This window comes from Coptis chinensis, chromosome 9 (genome assembly GCF_015680905.1).
Source record: "Coptis chinensis isolate HL-2020 chromosome 9, ASM1568090v1, whole genome shotgun sequence".
In the NCBI taxonomy this organism is placed as follows: domain Eukaryota; kingdom Viridiplantae; phylum Streptophyta; class Magnoliopsida; order Ranunculales; family Ranunculaceae; genus Coptis; species Coptis chinensis.
The window spans coordinates 60,170,211-60,180,689 of record NC_141464.1 but is presented as its reverse complement, the minus strand read 5'-3'; the positions used below and the strand labels follow the sequence as shown (position 1 = coordinate 60,180,689).

General features: G+C 42.6%; 1 pseudogene; it reads left to right on the top strand.

Moving 5' to 3' along the window:
- The first annotated feature begins 2,745 nt into the window (after positions 1-2,745).
- Positions 2,746-6,041, top strand: LOC147477068 (uncharacterized; annotated as a pseudogene).
- The last annotated feature ends 4,438 nt before the right edge of the window (positions 6,042-10,479 follow it).

Below are 10,479 nucleotides of genomic sequence, written 5' to 3'. Positions count from 1 at the left end.
AAACGCTTCCGCCAAAACTTTTTGTGGTTTTGAGGGGACGGTAGCACTCACACCATAGAACTGAGGTCAAAATCGGGTGAAGCCGAGACTCAATGCACCGCTAGCAACATCAAGAATCTCATCCAAAGGTGCTTGGGCCACAATTCCTAAGAATGTGGTTCTAAAGCTCAGAAGTCTGACAGTGGGAGGCCACAAAAGCAAACTTAGATACATCAGTGGCACAATAAATACCTAAACCGCCTAGACGTAATGGGAGTGTCGATAAAAACGCGCCATCAATAAATCACCGGCCGGGACCATCGAAACCCACAATACCACGGAGAACACTGCGGGAGATGCCGATCAAAAGTCTGAGCTGCCTCTCTGAAAAAGGATGGTGGACAAGTACGAATCGCGAAGACCAACTTAGAGAGCCCAACACAAGCTCGTAAGAGCTTAACTCACACCGTGGATCTTCTAATACAGCCAAACAAATTCATCGAGTCATAGCCTTGTCAATACGCTTTGCGAACAAGACCCATGACAAAAGATGCATCGATGCTAACCGCGCACCTCCAAGCAACCCGACCCCTGGCGAGGATGGGACAAATCTGAAGGAAAGAGACCGAGGGGAGTAGAGTGGCGTGGATCTAGTGATGGCCAAAATATCTCAGTTTTAGCCACATTAAGAACCAACCCATAAGAATGTCCTTCTTCCTTAATCATACCCAAAGCTGTCGCCACCTGTTCTGTATTCCCGACCAGAGTCCCATCATCTAAGTACCACGCCTGTAGCAATAACTGACAACTGGACTGGATCCGTAGAATAAGAGGATGCAACACCAGTACAAATAGAAGGGGACCTAGAGGGTCGCCTTGTTGGACCCCAGTAGCAGACCATATGTAACCATCCCCCACGTATAACCTCGCAGGCTGACAATACAAGTACTCGACCCAAGGGGCAATAGCTGGGCATCGGATACGAACCTCTTTCAACATGATGGTCCGATCAACCATGTTAAAAGCATTCTGAAAATCTACCAACAGCATAGAAAGAGAGCTATTGTCGCTGTTAGCATACACCATACGGTTGACAGCGTGCAAAATCGCCTCTGCTCCACCAGAAACACCCACCCCATACTGGAAATCCTGTAAGTACCCAACCACATCTCTGGAAACTCCTCTCATTGCAATCTTAGAGACCAAACGACGCCAAACCATGCCCACAGCTATAGGACGAATACTGTTATCTAGCTTAAGAAGTGGAGTAAGCGGAGCACTCACTATAAATTCCGCTAACAGCTGTGGACATCGTCCCTGTAACCAAAGATTCACCACAGGAGTCAATGCATCTAGCAAATCAGACGATATAGCTGCTGCAGCACCACTCATAGCATCCAACAAATGCTGAGCTCGGAGACCATCCCGGCCACAAGAAGTGCCTTTTGGAAACGACCTAATGTATGACAAAAGGGTATTTCTCTCTACAAATAAAGGAGGCTCGGCAAAAGGAACAGTTGGTCTCCACAGTGGTTGTCGCCCGGGTGTTTCTCCTCTAATGCTTGGATAGTCTCCGCCCGAGTTAGAGGCGACCCCGATGATGACAACACTTTTACCACTAGCGGTAAAATGTCCATCGAACCTTCTATAAGCATCGACGCACATTCGGTAGAAACAGATCGGGGGGTGGCTGGATTGAAGGAGGCTCTACTGCGACTCTAAGAGGCGAAAAAACATCCACCGGGCTCGTTCCATATCGTCGCGCGGAGAGTATCTGTTTCTGGCGAAGGTTTTTCCTCATACCGCATCGACGTTCGACGACGATTACGTGGTTGGAAAACCCGTAGAGTGCGCAGACGGAGAAGGAGAAGACGAACCCATAACAAAACTGAACTAGGATCAACCGTAATATCCCGCAGAGCGGACTTCAATGCACCGAAAACGCCAAACGACATGCACGCGGTATACTTTTCACGCAGTCGCGAAAGGGTATCTGGAATGCCCTATCAAGTAACATCTCATCAAGAGAGGGAACAACACCCGAGGCCTCGGGATAGCACTAAGCGTCTCCTTGTGATGTGAGTGTAGATTGCATAGTCATAGGGATAGGCGGTGGTTACGGTATACCGACAATAAGGCATCCCAACTCTCTCCATTATCGGTCATTTCCGGTGGTTTTGTGATGCCTCTGAATGACGACATGGTATGGTTAATGCATGCATCTTTGAGGCGGTGGCCACATATCCATTTGTTCACCGTTTTTTCAAAAAATTAAGAAGGGATAAATATAAACTTATGTCCTTCTTAATCTTATCCCCGAGCTATCTATATCTCCCCGACCACCCAAGTGTGTTTCTTAATGTGAGTTTCGATATCTGAAACATGAAGCCGCCACCACCATTGGCCCCATCTTTGCACTTGTCAAACTCACGAAAAGGACAATGCACATGCTTCTTCTGAGAGAGCATGATGACGACACCCTATGCTCGAACAAACCCAAAAAACAGACGACACCAATATGAAACCACAACAAACAAAAGCACTACCATAAATCAACCCCAACCAACAAACATATCATGGAAGCAAACCCAACTCCAACAAAACCAACCGACAAACCTAGCATCGAAGAAAACCCAACGCCATCAAAACCAACAACCAACCAAACCTAGCTAATCTTAAACAACCAACAATTTAATATAATTTTTTTTATTTTAAATTAATTTTTTTTTTTTTTTTTAAATTTTTTTTAAGGTGCTGGTGAGAATTATGGGGTTGTTTTTCGTTTTTGTTTGGAAGCTGGGTGGGTGGTGGGTGTTTGATGGAAAGGGTGGGATTGGGTGGCTGTTGGAACTGGTGGTGTGGTGCAAAGCGGTGGTTTCAAAGTTTGAGAAAAGTGTAATTCGGTGGTTGCAAGGTCTGGAAATGGTGGTGACGTTGTTGCTGCGAGGTCAGGGTTTTGGTGTGATGATGGTGGTGCGGTGCTTGGATGGTGATGGAAGGGGTGGGATTGGGTGGCGGTTTGAGCTGGTGGTGCGGTGGAAATCGGTGGTTGCAGGGTCTGAGAGTGGTGGGAATTGGAGGGTGGAAGGTCTGAGAATGGTGGTGGCGCTATTGCTATGAGGTCGGGTTTTTGGTATGATGACGATGGTGGTGACGGTGGGTGATGGCGGTGGGTGGTGAACGATGGGGATGCAGCACGAGTTGCTCTGTTTGTGTGTAGATTTGTTTGCAAGACCACCGGTGGTGGTGGCTGCAGTGCTGGATGGTGGTGGCGATGGGTGGTGGATAGTGGGTGGTGGTGTAGGCGCTAAAATCTTGTTTTAGCTCTAAAATCCTTCACAAACGAGGATTGACTTTGTCGAGTGACATTGCCAACAACCTAGTCTCATTTTCCTCCTTTCTAACACGGAGTTTTTCTTGCTTCAAAAATAACTTTTTTTGTGTCTTCTCTTGCTTCAATTTCATCATACTTTGAAATTGCCCATTTAGAATCTCTTCTTTATTTTTTCGACTTTCTTTAAAAGCTTCAAGAAAATCATCCATATTTTTAGCAGTGGATGCAACATTACCCTCGTCAATAGAAGCAATTTTCTTGTTCTTCTCAATTTCTTTGCTCTGCTTCCTACTGACTGACCTCTCCAAAAAACCTTCGGTATTGCTAGGATTGTATTCCGAGTACAGTGAAGGTGAAGGGGTAGAGTAAGGCATTGAAGGGGTTAGGGTTGGGGTTGAGGGTGAAGAATCGAAACCTTCCACATCTCTGGATCTTACTTTCTTCTTTGGTCTTGGAGCAAGCTTTTCGTTGCATAACTGAGTTCTTTGCCACTTTGGCGTATTTTTTACTAGATTATAACAATCTTGCCGTATCCATGGTTTCCCAGTAGTAGCCACATAAGTTGTTGCTGAGTCTGAAAGCTACGTTTATTAAAAAAAAATATCAATATCAAGTAGTATATAAAACGAAGTATAAACGAATCTTACAATGTATTCACGTCCTCACCCTCTTGGAGGTTGTTCTTCAAGCTTTCTTAGTATAGCATGATATTTGTTGAAGAACGGTAAAATAATCGACCAACGTTGTGAGACTCCCTTCCACTTACGGTTGTGGTCAAAACCTTGAATTTGATTCATCCTAGCCATAATTCGTTCCCAATAAACTTGTCCCGATTATCATTCCCTACTATAGGATCTTCTCCAATCTCAATCCACGCTCTAGTAAGAGCAATATTTTCTTCATTTGTCCAACTTGGACCCCTTCCTTGTTTTGGTTGTGACATTGAGAGTGTTGTGTGTGAAATGGTTGAGAGTACGTGTTGTGTGTGAAAATGAAGAAGGAAATGAGTGTAGACATATGGATGTAGAAATCCGGCCGTTTTTTGCCTGTTTTTTCCCATTGGAGAACGCAACATTATGAGTGGCGGGCGACATTAGTAGTGACACGCGATAGTACCACTGGCGCGCGTGGTGCTGGTCAAAATTAAAAAAAAGTTGGGGCGACATTACCAATGTCGCTCCGCATCTGCATCCAAATTGCCAAATTTGCGAACAAGAATGCGATCAAGCAGGTGATGCGACCATGAATGAGGCCACCTAGAGATGGAATTCCGAGATATTCCGAACTTTTTCTTCAAATATGAAGAAAAAGACAGGTTATATTACCACCTAGAGATGCTCTTATAGTTTTTATTCCCTTATACATGCCTGTAGTAGCCATATTCATATATGGATCATGTGTGTATTGGGCTAAGAGATAGGGCCAACACCATATTATGTATTGGGTCTAGAGAATGAGCCCAAGACCATACTATGGCCCATGAAGTAAACCTAAAGAGAGAAGGTAAGGAGAGGAGATAGGGGTATAAAAGGCAAGAGAGGAGAATAGAAGAAGGAGGCAACTCATAAGAGAGGCAGAAGGGGGATAGGTGAGGAGAGAGGAGTGAACTACGGCGGCTTGATCCCAAAATGGGTACATAGGCAACCTAATTGGTGCAGCCGATAAAAAATAGAGCTTTAATACAAGTAAAGTTAAAGGTTGTGGTAATTGGGTGTGACAAATGGCGACGTCTGTGGGGAATGAAGAATTAACTCCACTCGTTAATTGCTCTCTCTTTCTCTTGCTCACTTCATTCCTTTTACAACTTCTATTCTTTACTTGTTTGAATCTCCTTGTTTCTCATAATGGAACAACTAAAAGAATCTCATGTTATCTAAATTCCAGTTGTAGATTGCGATAATGAACATCAACTGAAAACACTTTCTACAATCCAAAATCGGCCATTAATGGAAATCTCTCAAAGCCCAGGCCATCTCTTACTTTTAAAACTATGGCAAAGAGATGAAAATCTTTATAGTCGTCGTATTTCGTTCCAAGTAACACGAATGGATAACATTAGATCCGAGATTTTCCAACTATGTTGTTTCTATTTTGCTTTTTATGGATTTTTATTAACTTTACTCTACACCTCTTCTGTACGGGGAAATAGTTGTCGTAATTGGTGGAGTCCTTTTGTATCTTTATTTACTTCAACCGTAATGATTTGTTTAGTTCAAGTGAAGCTTTGCTGGTATTGGAAGGGCCGAGACAGTTGACGAGGGAGAGAAGTGATAACCGGGCACTTAGTAACCAGCAGATACGAACTACATTTTCATATATGATTTGCTATGAAAAGCTCAATCTGGTTCTGTGAGCATAGGGGCTAATGGACATTTTACTTGAATTGTGGTGTGTTCTGAAGTCTCCTGTTCTTGATCCACACCCCATCAGACCATCTTCACCCTCTCATATTAATGGTGGTTTCTTTGCTTTAGTTCAATCTGGTGCTAGGAACAATTTGGCTAAAGCTCATCATATCTTGAGGTTTCTTGTGTTATGTTCTTCATGTTTTCAGTAAAGAAGCAGAGAAATAGGACCCTTTGCGAGGTAACATTCTGATTGTTCAATTATTTTATTGTTGTTTCTGTTTCTTTGCAACTCGAAACCATGACAGACGATATTGTGAGACATTGTTTTAGCTTAGTACAAACTTTGTAACTAATAATTTACATTAGAATCACAAACTCAAGTCGTGGAAATTTTATTTCAAGTTAGGACTGGCCGGCTGGAGGGGCCTTTTAAGTTTGAGAGGAAGTCATGGGATGCTGTTAACAGCATAAAATATGATAGAGCCATAGGTGTTCATGGTACGTTAATTGGTGGATTAAGAAAGCAATGATTTTGTAAAATTTGCAAAAGAGTTCAAAGGCTATATTTGCCTTGAGCAGAACTTCGATAACACCTTCAGTGATATGACCTTTATGGTCCAAGGTATTGAGTACATCAGTGAATGTTTTGCCATGAACCTTGTTTGCGTTATAATGAAAGTTTTGTCCCCACTCATGTCCTTACTGCTGTTGAACCTACTGATGGTAAAATGGAAAGGCGCGTCTCACTCGCGCTTATAGTGTTGTCATTATTGTTATATTTCCATCCTAGGCATTTCTTTTTGTGAGCTGGAGCACATTCTTTAGTTTGACAATGGTAAGTTTAGTATATTAGTATTTCCACTTTTGGGGTAAGGTTTCAGACCGTAATCCAAAAGCTACAAGAGGCAATGTTCTACCATCGTTAGCTGGGACATGAGAATTACATACAGCTAAGTTCATTTGCTATCTAATTATTAACTCTATTTTGTACGCATGATACAGATAGGTCCATCCACATATTTTTCCATTATTATATGGGCACTACAATCTCTTCAACCAATTGCATGAATTCGAGCAATATTGGCATTGATACTCTGCATTGCCAACTTAGCTTCACAACAAAAAAATGTGGATAAGGAATGTTTGATGAAATATGCGTGGAGAAGGTACGTATTTCTCGCCGTAATATGCCTTGAACACAGGCTAGTAGCTTCTTGGGATGTTTAAGAGCTAGTAGTTTACTGGTTAATATCTTTGGACCTACAAATTGTTTTATGCTATGAGTCATCATTGTTAGTATTTTTGTAAGAAGAGGACATGAGTAGTTTGGTATATGTTCATGTTATTACCTATTAATTGCTAGGATGCGAAATTCATCATATGTTGAATGCCTTGTGTTGCCGAAGATGGGATATGCATATTTGTTTTTTTTGTCTACGTAGTCTTAGAACTTGTTTTAAGACTTGGGGGTAGGTAGAGCTGTCTCCGGATACACTTCACGCTATCCATTGAGAGTGGGTGGGGTGAGCCATCTACGGACCCTCGTGTCCAAATCAAACTTGGGGGCATGGTCGAGCTATCTCCGGATACGCTTCGCGCTATCTAGTAAGTATTGTGTTGTTTAGTAAGGACTAAGGACTACAAAATCAAAGATATTATCCTTTATGTGTCATGGAATATTATAAGCTTGCCGTAACTGACTAAGGTTATAAGTGAACTTGAGTACTACCTATGCATAGCAATTGACACTCGATAAATTAACACTATAAGTTATACACATCTTATGTATGGACATGTTTTAGTAGACATCGACGGCTATATAGTTTCGAGGCAAAGGAACAAGGAGATCCAGAGTTTGAGATTGAGATCTGCGGATTGGAGCGTCCGAATACGAATGGTATGATGATTAATTACAGAAGATGTGCAAAGACATATACCGCGGCAGGTAACTTGTTATTTTACCATCAGGTACATAATAGACGGACGGGTAGTGACTCGACTGTCAACTAGAGTTATATTAGGGGCAAACAAGACTTGCCCACGGACAAGCAATCAGTATCACAATCTGTGTCCGCGACCATGTGGGGGTAGGCTGTTCCTGTTCCCATCGTATATTTGGGGCAAGCAAGCCTTGTCCCCATCCTTGGCAGAGAGGTATGTAGGGACAGACTGAGTCGTCCCCGAACATCGTGGTATTATGTGGAGCTATTCGCTCTAGGAGTTCGTAGAATTGTGCATTGTCTGGAGCACATTATCGCCATTACTGGAAGCAAATAGTGGGATATTAGAGAGGTTCTTCAATGGGGACCTTTAGTGGGAGAATGGGTGTAACTTAGCCTAATCAGCTTTATTGATCCTGTGCTCCCAAAGATTTCCTTTCTCAGTAAGTTAAAGTAGGTAGATAATCTTATCCACCAGATAGTTACCTCTTATAGAAACTTTCGGTCCAAGACTCTTGTCGGAGGAAGAGAGTTCAGCAAGGATATTGAGTGAAGCTAGCAACTCGACCGTTCTTCTTCTCTGGTCTCAACTTTGCTGGTCTCCATTTCCTTCTTAGTGTTATTTGGCTTGTGTGTGGGCTTTGCTGGTAAAACCCTCCACTGCGCAAAGTGACGAGTTCAACAAACCCTCCACTCTGAACAAGTTTTTACTGTACATCCGCTCTAGGTTCATCTCCTAGTCTCCGAATCCATCTTGCTGTTGTGGGGTTTGTGGCTTTGGTCTGTTCTGGAACTTTCCTTTTCGGGTAATCCACCATTGTTGAACAGCGGGAGCTCTGAAAAGTTTGGTGCTTCCCTCTTCGGGTATCCACCATTGTTGAACAGCGGGAGCTCTGAAAAGTTTGGTTCTTTCCTTTTCGGGTATCCACCATTGTTGAACAGCGGGAGCACTGAAAAGTTTGGTTCTTTCCTTTTCGGGCATCCACCATTGTTGAACAGCAGGAGCTCTGAAAAGTTTGGTTCTTTCCTTTTCGGGTATCCTCCATTGTTGAACAGCGGGAGATCTGAAAAGTTTGGTTCTTTCTTGATGTCTCTTTTCCTTTTAGATAAAATCCTTCTTTGAATTATTTTAGATAAAATCCTTCTTTGAATTACAGAGAGAGTTCTAAAAGGAAAAAGATGGACCTTTATGAGTTCGGAAATCCCAGAAGCACTGATAATGAAGCACAATCTTTTGCCTCTCATTTGAATAATTCGGTGAGCAATGTTGCAGCTTTAATGCGCTCTGAGACGACACTCCCTCTTGGTCTTGGAGTGGGTAGACATCATACCTCATTTCCAACTCGGAGTGTAGGGGAGTCTTCGAGACAAGGGGAGCGCAGAAATAGAGGTTCCAATCAAACAGAATCGTATGCGGATAAGGTGAGTGGAAGAATGAAGCAAACAGTGGATATCTCTTCTCTGCCGATCCCAACTCGTAAAGGAGACAAACCAGCCATCAAAATTCTAGTTGCTGCGGTAGATAAAGGTATTTAAGCGTGCAAATATGCTTTAATCTCCAGATTGGATGCTAAAATCTTGAACTTGGACACCATCAGATCGGTCATCAGCACTGAGTGGGGTCTTACTGCTTCGTTCAAGCTTTCTCCAATGGGGAAAGGTTATGTGATGTTTCGATTCTCAAATGAGGAAGATTATAACATGATATACTTTGGTGGACCGTGGTACTTGCAAGGCCAACTTGTAAGATTCACTAAGTGGATTCCTAACTTTAATATTGAAACTCACAGACAAACCTCTGCTTTTGTTTGGGTTAAATTTCCAGGATTGCCGTTAGAATATTGGGAAGTTGAAATACTGATGAGTCTGGGTAGAGGTTTTGGATGTCTAATCCGAGTTGACATGAACTCGTTGGAAATACGAATGGATACTACGCAAGTGTGCTGGTAGATATAGATTTGGCTCAAGATATTTCGGATCAAATACATGTTGAAGTGCCCGAAAGAGGAATTCAATTTTGGCAAAAAATCAAGTTTGGCCCAATTCCAAAGTTTTGCAATCATTGCAAGTATGTTGGACACTTAGTGTCTGAGTGCAGGAATGCGGCAAAGGAAAAGGAACCGGTGCCACAATCAAATGAAGACAGTGCTCCTCAGGCAAATGATAAAGGAAAAGAGCCAGTAGTACAAGAGACACAGCTGGAAGGAGTTAGACTATCTAAGAGTAAAAAATGAAGGTTGAAGAGAAGGAATAGAGAACAGGAATGGCGACCAAAGACAATGCAAGCAACAGTAATAACTGAGGCATGCAATGGACTGACTCAGGATGCTGGGAACGTACAAGTAGAATCAACTGACCATTATGTTGTCCATGAGGCTCCTGATCCTTGCGTTGTTGGCCATGAGGCTCCTGACCCTTGTGCTGTCTATGAGGCTCCCAGATACTTGTGCTAGTGGTCATGAGGCACCTGACCCTTGTGTTGTCCATGAAACATTTGATCTTTGTGCTAATGTATATGAGAATATCCATACTCCAAATCAAGCCCAGCTAGTGAGCCCTATGCAATAGGATCTTAGAAGGGTAGAGAATGCGCAAGCTGTAGTCTTACATGAGGCAGATCACTCAGAACCTCTTAACTCGATTTGGGAAGCAGAAGAGCGAAATTTGTTTAATATAGAAGCAGGAAGATACTTCTTGTTTGATGTGGATAATGAGTTAGAGGAGTCTGTTATTTATGAAGAAAATACAATATACTTCCATGATCGTGTCCAAATACTTGATGTTGGTATAAATGAACTTTCTACACCAATAGTGAGGACCCAAACCGGTGTCACGACGCGGTCAAGTAAACAGTGTGGAGGGAGGTCTAATGATAACA